Source organism: Zosterops lateralis (assembly GCF_965231275.1).
Source record: "Zosterops lateralis genome assembly, chromosome: 14".
Lineage (NCBI taxonomy): Eukaryota > Metazoa > Chordata > Aves > Passeriformes > Zosteropidae > Zosterops > Zosterops lateralis.
Genome location: NC_139774.1, coordinates 15,336,230 through 15,353,608, shown reverse-complemented (window position 1 = coordinate 15,353,608; position 17,379 = coordinate 15,336,230).

Below are 17,379 nucleotides of genomic sequence, written 5' to 3'. Positions count from 1 at the left end.
CAGCCCCTCTGCTCTCCTCAGCTGTTGGGAAAGATGGGACAGGAAGGACTTATGGATATGATTGTATGGTAAAAAATACTGCAGATGTAAAACCTGTGAGTGAAATAGAAATGAAAGCCAGTTTCGAGATGTGATCATGGCAGGCAGGAAAATGGTGATGAGCTGGAGATGGGTTGAAAGACAGGAAAACAAAAGGACCCAAGAATGTTGCCTTTCCACCTTGCCAAAGGCATCAGGGAAAGAAAACCAGATAAGAAATGTAGCTTTTAGAGTTTAGAATATAAAATGATATGGTAATGTAGTAGTTCTTATAGGCTGCATGCAAAGTTTGTAGGTTTTGTATCTCGTGCCGGTTGGTCACTGTAAATTAGAATATTCAACACAAAAAGAGATAGAATGGATTGGAACAAGGTGATCGCTCTCTTTCGCCCTTCCCCTCTCTTCTCTTTACGTTCTTACCTCGCTTGCTCTCTCTTACCTCTCTTCCCCTCTCTCTTGCTCCTGTTTTCTCCCCATGTTTTCCCCCTGCTCCTGCCCCGTTTTTACCCCTGAGCTCTCTTCTCTCTCTCTCTCCCCATTCTCTCTTTAGGGCTTTGCTCCAGCCCAGGCTGGTGGCTGAAGGCAAAGCCCTCTTTACCCACGACCCTTGGAATAAACCCACATGTTTCTAGAACATCTGCAAAGTTCCTTGTCCCAACCATCCATGGAACATTCTACACTCAGCCTTTCAGCTGGGCTTGAGCTGCATTTCAAACCCTAGTCCTGTGTAAAATTCCTTAAATTCTTCCCAAGCAGAATTTGCAGGTGGTGTTGCATTGCATGAGCTTTTCATTGCAAACCTGATCGAGCTACAGCTGATCTTCCCCATGAGGAGGAAATCCAATTATGCTGTATTTTTAAAAGAGGTGCAAATCGTTAATTTCTAAACACTTCTTTCTGTACCAATATTCAGAATATCTCCTGGATCTATTTAGAAGACCAAGGGGATAGATTATTATGTTCTTATGAAGTTTAATGGAATTTGAGCACCTAACTCCCAAAGGCTTCTTTGACAACTGCGTTCAAAGCCATTTACCAAAGAGATGGAGATCTTTTTAAAACAATTTCTCTAGTCTACACTTGATATCTTTCTCCTTCTCTTTTGTTGTGGTGGCTGTTATAAAAATTCAGTGTTTTTTATGAGCCTCAGCAGACCAAAAATGATCTTCAAAGAACTCACTTACATGTATTCACGTATTTTAAAAAGCCCTAAGATTATCTTTAAAAGAAATATTATCAGTGTTTCTGCGTGTCTGCAGACAGTGAAAAGAAATGATTTGCAGCAAAATGTATTTTCACTGAGGAACAAAGGGGCAGAGGAAAGGATGAGAGGGCTGGAGAAGTGATACACATTCCAAGAATTCCTGTTATGGAGCTCTTGAGAAATGCTTGTCTATCTCAACACAAAATGTCATCAAACTAAATTGCTTCAAAGGTTGATTGTGCAAGAGAGTGAGAGAGTTAAAACTCCACTGAGATAAACCAGAGGCTGTTTGTTGTCTATCCTCTCCACCAAATGTTGTCAATGAAGAGAAAGGACAATCAGAGCAGCTAAAATAATCCTGAAATTCTGTGGTTTGTGCTCACACCTCCAAAGGTGATTTATCTGATGGGCATTTCAGTTAAAGCAGCAGAAACAAAAACTCTTCCGATATATGGCAGTGTCAGCTGGAGAAATTCCAGGACCAAGTCAAAGGAGAAGGAGATGAAATCAAAGTACAGGTGTAGCTGTAACAATTTTTTTTAGAATATTATAAGGTTTTTCTGACTGTATCTCTGTGGGGGCTTCTCAGAACTGATACAAAACGTGGGTTACCCTGATGCACACCCAGCCTGGCCTTGGACACCTGCGGGGATCCAGGGGCAGCCACAGCTTCTCTGGGCACCTGTGCCAGGGCCGCACCAGCCTCACAGGGAACAATTAATTCTGTATATTCAACCTAAATGTCCCCTCCTGGAGTGGGAATCCCTTGCCCTGCCACTCCAGTTCCTGAATTGTCCCTCTCCTGCTTCCTTGCAGACATCTGAAGGTGCTGTGAGGTCTCCACAGACCCTTCCCCTCTCCAGGCTGAACAGCCCCAAATTTCTCAGCCTGTTCCCATAGAGGAGGGGCTGCAACCCTCTTATCAGCATGGAGTTGATAAGAGTCCTCTGGACTTGCTCCAACACTTCCTTCTCATGCTGGGAGCACCAGACCTGAGCTCAGGATCCCAGAGGGGAGAATCCATCCCCTCCTCCCAAGGATCCACCCTCCAAACCAGGCTGGGGCAATGCTGCTCCCCCAACCCCTCCTCCTTTATTTCTGATGACACCAAAAGCAGACTGGTACACCCAGAATTTTTCTCCCAATCCAAAATTTCAAGTTTTTCCCAGCAGCTCCACAATTTTGCCTCGTGCCTGACAAAAAGTGGATGAGGAACACGGCACTTGAGCAGTAGCCACAGGGTAATCAATCACTGTGGGAGGAGATTGAAAACAATCTGGCCTCCCACAGGAGGTTCAAAGCCACCAGCACCATTTATGGCACAGGTTTCTGTGCATCTGTTATTCCCTACTGGGGAGCCATTCAACAGATGGTTTCATTTTCACTTGCATTGGGTATACAAAGTCTTGTTTGTAACAAGTGATAATCGAGTTTGAGCTATAAAAATAAGTGTATTAGTGCCACCCAAATTTTCAGTACGTGTTTGGTGCTACTTTAATGAGGGGTGAGGTTTCAGATACTCAAGATCCATGTTGATAGGGTTACACAAGGATCCACCCTCCAAGCCAAAAATTGGTCAGTTCTGCCCCTTCAGCACCTTCTGCTTTAGCTCTGATGAAATCAAAAGCAGACTGAGATGCTCAGGGGCTTTCCCCATCCAAAATTTCAAGTTTTTCCAGAAGTTTGCAATTTTCAAAGCTCAATTATTCACCAGGGTCAGTCAGAAGCCAAGAGGTGCAGTGAGAGGATGTGAGGACCATCACCGCTGAAAGTGGCCAAATCATCTTAATTAATTGTGCTTAATTAATTAATTGTGCTTATTTATTGCTTGAAAAACAGATTTTCAAATTATCCAAAAACTGAACAGAAAGACTTCCAGAATCCACATGGGTTTAATGTCAGTTTATGACTTAGGGAGTGGATCAGTGTCTGAAAACCACTGGGTCATCACCAGTGAAAGGCACAAATTTGGGAGGCTTTTCCTAATTTGCAGTTATAACCAACAATGAAAACTTAATATTCTTGATATTCCTATAAGGCCCAAATTCCTTTGAAATTCTTGTCAAAATTCACATTCTCAATGACTGTGCCTTAAGTGAATGTTTTGTGAAATTATTCCCCCACTGCCAGCAGCTTTCCACCTCCCAACATCCCTTTGATCAGGTAACACAACACATGGAGAAGCTCCTGACTCTCTGCTCACTGATCAGCCTTTGTGCCTTTCCATCATGCTCACTTCTTCCCAAGATAAAGAAAAGAAGTTCTAACTCTGAATTAAAAAAAAAAAAAAAAAAAAAAAAAAAAAAAAAAAAAAAAAAAAAAAAAGAAAGAAGAAGTTAGTTTATGTTAACATTTTAAGCAATGATTTGCACATAATAGCTGAAATGACAGAGCTGAGCTGAAGCAGTTTCTGAAAGCAGATGTTTCAAAAGTGAATGTAAAAACTGGATTTGTGGTGGCCTTGGGGAAAAAAAGTGAAATATTTCTGACAGTGATGGTGTAGCATTTTTCTGACATTGTTTTCGCTTTCTTTCTCTTTCTCTCTCTCTCTTTTTTTTTTTTTTTTTTTTTTTTTTTTTTTTTTTTTTTTTTTTTTTGCCATTATCAAGTTTCACTCAAGATAAAAATTCCTGTTGCTTGAGGGAATAGACAGAGAGGCACTAAAAAAAAAAACAAAAAGGGGAAGATGAGCAGGTAGAGGCACATGGCATTAAAAGTGACTTCCCACCCCCTCACACCATTTCACCCCCTTGCCTTCCTTGGGTCAAAAATTCTCTCTTTTGAGCAAACCATTCCCATGGTTTGTTGGGTTTGAGGTGGTTTTGGTTTGTTTCTTGCAACATTGCCTGAAATGCTCAATTCTGCTGGAAAAAAAAAGTTGGTGTTCTTCTGTGACATTTCCTGGGCTGCTTGCCTGGAAGGCTCTGCTCAATCTCACACTCTGCCCGTGGGGAGGGAAGGGAAGGGAGCTGACAGGCCCTGGGGAGGGAGAAGAGCTGGCAGGGGGAGGAAGGCTGGGTGGGAGGAGGAGGAGGAGGGTCTGCCTTCAGCCTTCCAGCCTCCCCCGGAGAAAAGGCTTCCATGAAAATCCAGTCCCTGGGCTGGGATGTCAAAGGAAAAGATACAGAAGAAGAAACATATTTTGGTTTCTTCAAAACAGCCAGAGACTCGCTCAGAGCTGCTGGTGCAGAAGAAGTCAACATTTTTACCTGGAACAATTTTCCATGAGGCTTCTTTTCCCCATCTCCAACCAAAACTCATCACACCAATGCCCTCTTTGCTCCCCCCACCTTTCTCATCTCTGTTTCCTTATTTGCCCTTTATATTCTAATCTCATTTTGAAGCATCTTCCCTCTCTCTTGTCTGCTGGCAAAGCACAGGTTATTTTTATATCTCCCAAAGGTGCAAAGCATTGAAAATCACAGAACAAGGCCTCATTTCTCCTGCCTTGTTAGCTTCTCTAACCACAGTTAAGCAGCTCCAGGGGAAGAGCCTCCAGCCCCTGCAGCCTGGCCAGAGTTCTTTCCTGGTTTTATCCCAAATTATTGCACCTTCTGCCACCTCAGGTGGTGCTTCCATATCCCTGAGAGCACATTTCTGTGCTGCCAGATCACCCAGCCATGCAACAGTCTCTGGATGAAATGGGGACATCCAAATGCTTTGGACAAGGTGTTAAGTTTCCCAAAACCCCAAAAAAAATCACATTTTCCCAGTTTTGTAGCTGTGTGGTTGCTCTACGTCTCTTTTTCACGGGGGCAGGTTTTAAAAACAGCATTTTTGATGCACATTCCTTTTCTTGCCAACAGCTCTGTCACCAAGACAAGGGGTGTAGATTTCCATTTTCCTGGCTATGAACTGACTAACATCTTTCAGGACCAACACATTTCTAACCTGTGCTTTCTCATAAATTTCTGTGCCCATCTCTTCCAGCCATGTGTGCAGAGGGAAAAGCTGCACTTAGAGGAACCATGCATTTGGAAAATAAGGATTGTGGCAGTTGTTGTTGTGTTATTCCCTTGTTGGCCCAGGGTTTGAGGGTTCATTGCTGCCCTGGCTGCACACAGAGTGGGGATGGCAGGACCAAGGAGGGGACAGGAGATTGTTGTGCAGGGGACAGGGTGACAACAGGGCAGCACCCCCAGAGAGGAGATGCAAGAGCTGAGAGAGTCCAGTGGCCACAGACAGGGTCTGCCACAGTCCAGAGCCCAGAAAAGTGATGGGGAACTGCAAATCAAACATGAGGTCAGAGCCTGTTGGCATCCCCATGGGCATGGCTGGAATTCCTGATTTCCCCACCCTGCACCCCACTCTTTGAGCCTCACCACGAGCCCTCACACCAGGGTGGCTCCCAGGAGCTGCCTTGGCTGGTTCCTCTGCAGCAGAAACGTGTCATTCTTGAAACATTTTTTTGGCTGCACTTTGCCTTAAAAATAAAATGTGCAAAATCAATCTGTGCAGCAATATTGAAATCTGACAGCCTCGCTCTGCACAGGGCAGGCTGGTTATTAACACAACCACTCACAGCAATGGTCCCTCCTTTCTCTTTGCATTGATCACAGGTGAGATCAAAGAGAGAGTTTGCTCCCTAATTCATATTGGCCACACATTATTTCTGCAAAGAAATGGGTGCACTCAGTGTCTGTGCAGATAAATCTCCTGGGGAGCTGCAGGTGGTGAGAACGAGGTTCCCTGTGTCAGCTCATGTCAGGTGACAGATGTGGGCAAGGCAATCATTAGCAGACTTCAGAGACACCGTGGTGTAAATCAGAGGTGAATCAACCTGGCAATATAAATCCAGGGAATGGCCAGGCATGGCAGGTTAATAACAGGACAGTGACAATTCCCAGATATCTGGGCAGTTCTCTGCAGTCAAGATGCCTTGAGAGCGTGGCCCTGAGGATTGGGCACAGCAGAGCCATGGGCAGCAATGAAAATCTCATGGCTCAGTGTCGTGGTTTGAAAGCAAAACGAGTGAGAGGCTCCAAGTCAGAAATACAATTTAATAAGAAGAAAGGGAAAAAGGTAAAATAAAATAAAATCAATGCAATAACACAAAGGAGCAGTGGCAGAGTCAGAACACACCCTGAGCAGGGTGGTGGGAGCAGTCCAGGTGAGGGGCTCTTCCTGAAGCAGTGATCCCACAGAAAGGTCTGGGAGCTCTGCTCCTCTGGGAATCCAGTGGCTCAGGGCTGCTTGTCCTGTCCCAAATGCCAGATTCTCTCCAGGTGGGAATGCTTGGCTCCTCCCCCTGGGCATTGGGAGCATCTCCCAATGGGATGAGGAGTCGTGCAGTGGCTCCTTGATGGCCCATTAAACAGAGAGAGCTCCTGGAGGGAGTTCCCTGTGAGTCCTGGGCAAGGCATTGATGGGCCATGAGCAGAAGAGCCCAAAGGAGGGGCCTGGGAAAACACTGCCCCACCTGGTTCCAACAGCTCATGGGGATGGGGAGAGAATAAATACTTTGTGTACATCCTACACTGCAACCCAGGACACTCAGTTCTGGGGAATGAATCCAAACATTCACCATCACCTGCTCAAGGGATGGCATCCTTGGTGACTCCTCTCTCTGCTGCAAAAACACCCAGCCCAGCAAGTCTGTTGACATATGAAATTCAGGCTTCATTTTTGTGTTGACTTGCTCAGGAGAGCTCTCTGAGGAGTGACATCCTTCAAGGCTTCACGGGGAGAGCTGGGGGAGCTGCAGGCAGCAGAGTGCATGTCATTCATTTCGTGGAGAAAAATAAAATATGCATCAAAGCCTCATCGTGGAAGCTGTTAGGATGCAGCTCTGCTTTAATTTGTACGTGTAAGATGGTGGCATTTCTGCACTGTCACTTCAGTAACATCACTGCCATCGCTGGCATCACTCATTATTGGCAGCTCTGAATATTTGATTACAACCTCACACATACACACTGCCTACAACAGGCTCTGGCTCCTTTTGTATCCCAGAGCTCAAGCAGGATCCTGCTGGATCTGTCACAGATCCCAAAACCTCTAAAGAAAATCCATGGAGCTGCAGTTTAGGGAGGATAAACTCCGTGCTGTTGCTCGCTGCTTAAATTAGTGGCAGTCACGTACTTTATCTTAGTGGCAGGAGGTGTTAGGATCCTCTGTGTGAGCAAAACAGAAAAACAAAAATCTGGCTCTTGTTGTTGAGTAAAAATCCAGCAATTAAATTCCAACAATTGCTATCAAGGATCTCTCTTGTTCTGTCGAATATTTGTAAGAGAAATTAACTACCTTCTGCCTAAAATTCTCCTTCAAAGGTAACAGTTACAGCATATTTTCTCCCTTCTTGCCCCAAGCTGGTTTGCAGTGAATGATGTACATTGTAAAAAAAGTGTTGTTTCAGCCCAGGAGGGGCTGCAGGGAGCTGGTGGATAAAAGGATGATTTTTTTAGACAGTTTCTTAGAAAACTGCACTGAAAAGTACAATTAAAAAAGTATATTACAATGCAATTTGTCCTCAAGATGTTCTGAGATTAAAAAAAACAAACATATTGTGATACTGGTTGTTCAGTTAAAGAGGACAAAATTTCACTCAATATTTTCAGGAATCACTGGGGTTTTTCAGAAATAAATCAACCTTGACAGGGCTGCTTGTTGTCCAGATTTTAATGATCACTAAAAGCCCTGTTCTTTGTCTGAGCTGAGTCCTCCTAAACATAACCTGAGGAGGGATGGGGCTGTGGCTGGATGCTGCCACCTCCTCGCTGAGCAGAGCAGTCAGAGGCAGCTCCCTGGGTTTATTAACACCATCCAAGCAAATCCTGGGCATGGATTTAATGGGAGAAACAGAGGGCAGAGATGGAGGGATGCCACAGAGCTCCTGGGGTGCAGCAGCTCCTGGAGCCCTGGAGAGGGGATGGATCCCTGGGATGCTTTTTCTGGGTTGCAGTGTAGGATGTACACAAAGTATTTATTCCATCCCCATCCCCATGAGCTGTTGGAACCAGGTGGGGCAGTGTTTTCCCAGGCCCCTCCTTTGGGCTCTTCTGCTCATGGCCCATCAATGCCTTGCCCAGGACTCACAGGGAACTCCCTCCAGGAGCTCTCTCTGTTTAATGGGCCATCAAGGAGCCACTGCACGACTCCTCATCCCATTGGGAGATGCTCCCAATGCCCAGGGGGAGGAGCCAAGCATTCCCACCTGGAGAGAATCTGGCATTTGGGACAGGACAAGCAGCCCTGAGCCACTGGATTCCCAGAGGAGCAGAGCTCCCAGACCTTTCTGTGGGATCACTGCTTCAGGAAGAGCCCCTCACCTGGACTGCTGCCACCACCCTGCTCAGGGTGTGTTCTGACTCTGTCAGTGCTCCTTTGTGTCATTGCATTTATTTTATTTTATTTTTACCTTTTTACCTTTCTTTTTATTAAATTGTATTTCTGACTTGGAGCCTCTCACTCGTTTTGCTTTCAAACCACAACATGCCTCCATGTGACAACAGGAGTTTTCCAGAGAAAATATCCTGAAAAACCATCTGACAATGGGAGTTTTCCAGGGAAAACGTCCCGACAAACCAACCCTGTTAGCACAGCAGGAGAGTTCCCCCGTGGAAAAGGGAAATGCAGGTGGCTTAAATCTCCCTGGCAGGGAAGGGATGGATGGGGGAGAAGCTGTGTGTGCACAGCAGAGAGAGAGAGCAGAGCTCTGGGGTAGGAGAGCAAAGGTCTGCCTGATAAAGCTTAATAGATTTGGGCAAACATGAGCAAAGGAGCCGGATTGAGAAGATGGTGTTGCTCAGAAAGAGGCTGAAAAAAACCCTGTCATTAACAAGCCTTCAGGTTACCTCTAAAATAGCCCACTTTTTATATGTGATGTATGAATAGCCTAGGTGTTATCCAACATGATAAAACCTCCCTTAATCTTCTGCTGCTCTAAACTGCACGATTTTGCTTCTTTCACTGTTCAGTTTTGGCTCTTTTCCCTTTATTTTTAAGTATATATTCAACCTATGGTGGTTTTCCTTTGGCTTGATATAGCTTGGAATCTGCGCTCTGGGCAAAAAGCCACACAAACAGGTTAAAAAATGTCCTGTGAAAGCATTGCTTGAAAAATATCACCTTCCAACTGAAAATCTCACAAAACCAGCCCTGCTCTCTATTTTCAGGGCATTCAAAAATACTCATATTTCAGGTATTTTACATTTTTCTGTCTGCATTCCACATGCTTTCCATTGCATATTTTAAAAAAACAACAGTCCCGAGCCTTTCTTCTTCTGAGAAAAGAGCTTCATTTTGTAAGACAAAAGGTTTTGTAATTCTCTCTTCTATTTCAGGAGAATATTCACACTAAATAAGAATTCGTGCTTCTATAATCAAATCATTTATCTTTAAATTTTCTGTGGGAGGAGATCCTCATCCAGACTCAGAGCCTGGAATCTCATAAAAAATTCCAGAGGGGTAAGGGCAGCTTACATAGGAAATGATGATGTTTATGGTTGTTCTGCTTGTGTAGGAGGAAAACCAGGGATTGCTGAGACCACCCTCAGCCCATCCAGGTGTGTTTGATGTGTCCCTGTCAAAGGGGAGGAAGGAGCAGATGTGGAATGACAAGATGCCTCAGCTCCTGCAGAACCAGGGGGTTCAGGTTGAGAGCCCCAAAGAGAGCATCTCTTGCTGCTGGTAGCCTGGGGTGGGACATCAACCTGCCAGCCCTGGGATCACCTAATTCAGAACCCAATTCTCTCTCCAGTCCCAACTCACCAGCATCACTTTGCCTGCTGGCTTTTAATATTTGAAAAAAAAAAAAAAAAAAACAAACAACCCAGCAGGAGTTATGCAATGAAGCACATTTGAGGCACTTAAAAAGAGATAAAGTTGGGGGGGAAAGAAGAAAAAGAAAACCTTCACTTTAAAAGGAACCTTAAACCTTTTGTTTACTTTGACATGAGGGAAAATTCTGAACGTGGTTTGGGTTGAAGGATTTGCTGCATGTGTTAACAAGGCACCTCAGGGGTTACACATTGACACAGCTCCAGTTCTGCTTGGACCTAACACCTCTGGAGAAGGGCAAGGGCAAGCTGCTGCCTCCAGGAGTGATGCTGTGACCAGCAAACACAGAGCCCTGGGATCAAATGGGGCTGAGACACAGGGTTTTGTTTTGTTTGAAGCCTTTGTAGAACTCTCCCTAGCCAGCCCCATAGTTCAGGGGCCTGGCACTGCCAGGGACAGAGGCACATTCCCTCCGCACCCTGGTGTGTGACTTTGTCCACCTCAAACTGTAGGGAGCAGGTCTAAACCTTTGTGAGGAGATTGCTTTAGCCTGGAGTTCTCCTGTTCTCCTGTCCCAGAGAGGTGTTGAGCCTGTGGGGAGCAGCCAGAGCTCACTGTGCTGAGCTCCAAACCTTTCCTTTCGTAAAACATCTTCCTCTATTCCAGTCTTTCCTAAAGGATGGGCAGAACAGCTCCTGCACACCAATCCACCCCCAGCCTCCTCTGCAGGTCCCAGGGTCAGAGCACAGCACCAGCCCATTGCTGAGGTGCTGCCCCAGGAGCATCTCCAGAGCCTGCCCTGGTCTCCCACTGCACATCTCCAAATCTGAGAGAGCCACAAAGTCAATCAGCTGCAAACCAACAGCAAAAGACCCAGAGCAGAGCATGGAGCAAGTAATGAGACACAAGAATGCTCATTTTTTTTATTATTTACACAATAGTCTAATTATTGTTGTAGGCTTAGAGCAACACAAGTCACATCTGGATGAGGAATTATCCCAGCCCTCCCTAATGAGAGCACAGCAGAGGCTGGAACAGGCAGAAGTGAGCCCTCAGCCCTCTGTCTGCAGCTCCTCTTGTGAGCAGCCCCAGGCTGAGCTCCCCCCGTGCTCTGCACAGCTCACACGGCTGCTGCTCTTCTCCCTGCTGCAAATTTTCCAGTTCCTCTCTGGAATGAGCATCGTCAAATGTTTCCTTGCCTGACTCATTCCTGCCTGGAGAGGGTGGCTGAAACCCTGGGCTCACTTTCTACCTCTCGGGCTTGTGCTTGAGCCTGTGACTCACACATCACTGCCCTGGACCCCTTTGGGTTCAGACCATTTGCTAATTTCTCTCCACAAGACTGTAAAGATTCACTGCCCATGACCCTTTCTGGAAAATTTAGTAACTTTTTTTTTGTCTTGATCCACTTCTCTCTTCCTACTGAATTCCTTCACTGCATGTTGCTATTTCCTGCCTTTTCAGCTGTCTGAGCCCTTAGTAAACACATATTTTTGTCTACACACACACACAAAGTGAAACCTCTCCTCTATTATTAGAAACACAGAATGGTTTGGGTTGTAAAGGACCTTAAAACTCATTTAATTCCACCCCCTGCCATGGGCAGGGACACCTTCCACTGTCCCAGGCTGCTCCAAGCCTTGTCCAGCCTGGCCTTGGACACTTCTCTGGGCACTCTGTGCCAAGGCCTCCCCACCCTCACAGGATGAAATATATTTTTTATATCTAACCTAAATTTTCTCTTTTTCAGTCTGAGCCCATCACTACTCATGCTACCACTACAGTTCCTAATACTGAGTCCCTCTCCAGCTTCCTTTCCTTTTACTCTGATTTCCAGGACAAAGTGGACTTTTCACTGCAAACACCAAACTGTTCCAGAGACAAATTGCTGGGTTTTTTGAGTGTTTTTGCCAGCAGACATCCTAGTTAGTTTTTCAAGCTCTTGATTCTCTCTGAAGACAGCCATCCATCAGGTGTGCACCAGCTGAAGAAAAGGCTTCAGAAGAGTGTTTTGGAGACAAATCAAGCCTGTGGCCTTACCTGAGCTCCTTAAATCCATGTCAGGACAGAGATCCTGGACTGTCCCATGATTAAATCCTCCCCATCTGTGGTTCTTTGAGCTCTCAGCCAGAGCACTCAGCCCCCAGGACAGATCACAGCATGAGTGAAGGGCAGAAGCACATTACAGAAAATAGGATGCTAAATTTGAAATTTGTTTTATTGCTTGTGCCCAGCCACAAGCTGCTTTCCTTTTTCTTTAGATGTTTCCCTTAGTCTATGTACATTATGTTAAGATTTATGTTTCAAATCTGAAAACAGCCATTTCTTGAAGAGACAGACCACAAGCAATTGATTCCAATGAGAATTTGGTTTTCTTCATTTCCTGAAGAGTTGTCTATTGCTATTTGAATAATGGCTGGAATAGAGTGAGGTGAAAGATAGTTCAGGCTAAATTCAGAGGTGCAGACACATCTTGTTAGGCAAGTTCAGGGTTCAAGGGCATACAAAATTGGAGCAAGAAAAGTGAAAATGGAGGTTGAAATTCTGCATACAGCACTGCCCATGCAGCCTTTTTGCATTAACTGAGAGCAGCCCTTCCTGAGCTTTGCCTGGGCCAGGGCAGGAGCAGGAGAGGAGCAGAAGAGAAATGGAACCGCAGCAGCTCCTGCACAGATGTAGCAAAACCAAACCCCAAGGCCTAAACTGAGACCTTCTCCTCCTCCCCACCCACAAGCTGCAGCAATGCTGTTAAAGGACTGCAAATTAATTTAAAAACACAAAATGTCTGCACAGGCAGCTGGGCAGTGGAGCAAAATCTCAGCAGATCTTCCCTTTGTTAGGAAGGGAGGTGAACAGTGACAGGAGATGTGCAGCAAGCTCAAGACCCTCAGCAAAAAAGGTTCTCTTCTGCAATTTCTTGGTATTCACAGCCAGATTTAAATATCACTCATTCCACAGCACTTCAACACAAGGTGCCAGTTTTAAGTGCAGTGCTATTAAAGCCAAAGGAGCTGTGACAATTTCTATTTAACTCACCGTGACGGTACAAAACACTGGTGAAAAATAGGCAGGCACTTAGCACTTATAAATTCTGATTTTAGAACTATTCTTTCAAGGGGCTATTTGCTTTTCATGTTCATTTCTTCCTTCAGTGGAGCCTGACATTCAGCTGAAGTTATCTCCTCTCATTTGGAGAGCAATGCATCAGAGCACAGTAAAACTCACACCAGCTTTATTATCACCTTGCAGAGAAAACGGTGCTTAACTGACAGCAGAATGAAGAGAAATAAAACAATTACAATATTAGTGTCTGCCTCCCAGATGGGGGAGGTAGTAAATAACCACGAGTCCATTACAGGGGATTTCTCAGATGCTAAGAAGGTTAAATGGTTGGATGACTTTATCCAAAAGTGATTGCTTTTCTGATCCCAGGTCCCTCGTGCTATGGCAACATTACCTTATTGCTTTCAAAATCACTCGTGTGGCTTTGTTAAATTATGATTTGACTCTTCTGGAAGGTACCATCCCAACCATCTGGAGCCTGTCAGCTCTGCCCAAGGCATTTAAAGCCTCCAGCACAGGCAGGACAGCAAGGGACAAACAACACCAGGGCTGTGCTGGGGGACCAGGGAGAAGATCAAGGTTTTGTGCTTCACCCAAATCCCCCAAAGGAGGATATTTCACAGCCTTGCCCATAGCACAGGGTGGGACTCAGAAACTCACCCCAGCTGATGGGAAATCCTCTCACTTCTCTCCCTTTGAGACTGCCCAGCTTTCCCATCAGCCTGGATGGGTTTTTTTCCTCCTTTAGGATGAAATAAGCAAGCCAGCATTAGCCTAGGGAAGAAAATCATGTCTGAGTTGATCAAATTGTTATCTGAGGTCACCCTGCACATGTGGCAGTGGAGCAGATCTTCCAGTCTTTCTTCTCTGTAGAAATCTTCAAACGCTGGGGAAATTGGTCAGGAAAAAAGTAAAATACATCAGTAAAACAGAAGAAATGCTTTTAGGATCTAGAGGCAAAAGAACTCAGTGTTCTCAGGCACATGGTGGAATTTATTGGGTTGTCCTGTGCAGGACTAAGATTTGGACTCGACCCTTGTGGGTCCCTTCCAACTCAGCTTATTCTGTGATCTGTGATTCTGTGCCCTGACATGCCTGTTCCTCCTGAGCTTCTCCAGGAAATGAAAATTAATCTATTTTTAGATCCTTTCAGACAAACTCAGCTCCTCAATCTAAGCACGTCCTGTCTTTCTCCCTTCCATCAGCTCCATCAAAAGCCCTGGATACCTGAAATGGAAATGAACCATGTAAAGGAGCTCTGGATTTGTCATTCAGTTCTGGTAATAAAAATCTTTCTTTGATCCTGCAAGATGTCATGCTTCTTGCCTGAGCATGTCAGCAACACCAAGTTATGGAGCTGCTGTGGTTTTGCTGCCTCTCAACTCCTCTGACACAAGAATTATAAGGGATTCTGCCTTTTTAGTCTCAGATAAATATCTGAGCAATTTAATTGCTTGGGTTTGGGACCATTAGAAAACAGGGTCATGTAAGTGGGATTTTTTCCAGTCAGTTAAGGTGGAAAAAAAAGTAACTATGATGCCTATATAGGCATAAAAAAACAACTTAAATGATTCTTTACCCCTCTCCACACTCAATTTAGAACCTCAAAAAGGCCATGTCTAATTGGAACACAGAGCCAGAATGCAGCTTGCTTCTATTTCAGACCACTTGGTACAGTACTCATCAGCAGAACTCCTCTTCAGGGAGACTCAGAACACACAGGGCAGATTTTGTGTCTTAATATCACAGATTATTTTAAATGCACAACGTTCTGCACCACCGTGCCATCCTGCAGAGCTGCTGCCAGCAATTCCTGCCTCAAATCCCTGCTTCAATCCCTGCCTGTGTGAGGCCTAAAGCCAGACAGCAGAAATTCTCAGCAGAAATTCTCAGCAGAAATTCGTGGTGGGCTGGGAACAGGAGCTGGGTGTGTTGTTGGTGTGAGGCAGAACTGGTGTGAATTGCAGCAGTGCAGGCTGACAGCCTCGTGGGGATTGTTTTCCCCCAGGATTCTGCCCAAGGAAACCTTCTGGAGTCAGGTCTGGGCATCACAAGTGGGAGCAGCAACTCCCCAGCGCTGCTCTGTGCTGTCAGCAGCACGTTATGAGTGGGACACGACTCCTTTTTCCTTTTTTTTTTTTTTTTGCAAAGTCACCAAATCCCTCCTGTCTCTTTCCCATCTTTTGCCTCAATGTGAGTTGAACCTCCAGCTGCTCATGTTCCTTTTTATTTCTGTTGCTTGAGTCCTCTCAAGCTGTGCCAGCTTTAATGGGAAAAACTTCTGCTGATCTCTTTTTCTGATGGCAGTGCTGGAATCACCTTGGGCACACAATTGTTCATTAAACACACGCATGGAAGCAAATGATCAGCAATATCTCCCCATTCTCACATTCTTGTGTATCTTTTTATCAAAGCTCTAAAAACCACAAATGAAACCTCTTCCTCTTTGTTTTTGTTTAATAATAAATCCTTAAAATTGGAGACCTTGTCTTGGGTGAAGCTCAAAACTTCAGTGGAGGAAAGCCTGGATCCAGGTGGAAGGAGAAGGAGCACATTTGGTGGAGCAGTGAGGATTTTTGTGAGGTGCCCACACAGTCCCAAGCACCCAGAGGGAGAGGTAATTTCAGAGACACCGAAATTCCTGAAGTCCAGGTGTATTTTTCCCTGATGGAGCAGCAAAACCCAACAGAAGGCACCTCTAGACCCAACCACCTGCAGAACTGTCTGCCCTTGCTCCAAAACACAGCAGCCCTCGAGCTTCCCCTCACAACAGCCCCGAATTTTCATGTGAGAAACACAACTTTCCTTTTCTGCTCTTCCCTTACGCTGCACTGATTTCACTGCTGTGACTGACACTATAAAAGTTTGTAGGTTTGCCTGAGGCACAGATCCAGCATAGAAAAATCTCTCTCCAAAGGCTGAGGCTCAGCAAAAGAGATAAATGACTGGAAAAAAAGGGTCTTTGAGGGAAAGATCAGACAGTCTAAAGGTGGTCTGGGTCTCACCCCCAATTGCCTCGTGCTAATCAGCAGGGGGATTCTGCCATCTCATATATGCCAGGATAAATCTAATGCAAATCCCAGGGAGTAAATTATATTACTGTGGATTTATTCAGCTGTAATAGATCAACATTTGTCCCCGAGTGACTCCAGCATTTCTTCCCTGTGTGTCAGTCCCTTCCCTGCTAATGCATCCCCACAGGAGGGAATGTTTCTTCTGCTAAGCAGGAAACGGGGGAAGAAGCCAATTGCATTTTGCTTGATGGGAGAATTTCAAATGTACAATTTCCCTAAGACAGAGGCTCCTGTCTCAAACAAACACAGATATGTAACCATTCCCTCACATGAAAAACAATAAAATCAGACTGTGAAAATGTGAGATTCCTCAGAGCTCAAGAGGCTTCATCCCTCTGCATTTCCCTCCTGAAACATCTTCTGCATTAATCCAGACAGAGACCAGTTGTCCAGACCCTTATAATCATCCACCCTGCCTTCTGCATGCTCTTGGATGCAGCAGAAATTAAGTAGCTGCTCATCTGGCACCGTCTCTTGCCCTAAACTCGCTGATTAGAAAGTGCTCCCGGGCAGAGCAGGGATTGCCTGAGCTCCTTTCTAATCCAGCTCCAAATGACACAGTCAGGTTAACCAGATGCTCCCCATGCTGATCCCACATGGCAGAGCTGCTCCCAGCCCTCAGCACCAGCCAGGGGTTTGGAATTGCACATTTGAAGGTCAGTGCTGTGTCATGGCAGTGGCTCCCTGCTCCTGCTCCTGCCTGAGGAGAACAAAAAGCACAATAAAAATAACACTTTTACTGCTCACATTTGGCTGAACTGACTGTTGTCCAGCAAACATCCTCATTATATGTGAGTCCCGTTTCAGGTGGCTCATTAATTCTTTGGTTCAGGATTGACCTTTTTAGGTGTGACCAGGAAATCAATCAGAAAATCTCTCACTTTCAAAGCTATTGCTGAAAGGAAACACAGATGCCCCAGAATCAAATATGGTTTTTCCACCTCACAGAGAGTTCTGCACTGGGGGGGAGGAAGTTTGGAATTTTTGGAGGGTGGTTTTCAGTATTGAAACTCCTCTGCCCAGTTCAGAATTCAGATTTCTGTAGCCTGCACATTTAATCACAAGCCTTTTCTCCAATTAGGGAGTAGTTCACACCATGACCACAATGCAAGAAAATAAAATAATGTTTCTCAATATTAACTGAAAGGTCGGTGCCCATGTCTAGACACAAAAATTTTCCTGCAGTGGTAAACATTGGTTTTGATTAGAAAATTGTTCTTCCTCCAGTTTTAACCTCACAAGACAGAATTATTACTCGGCAGCTGAGATCTGAGAAAGCTC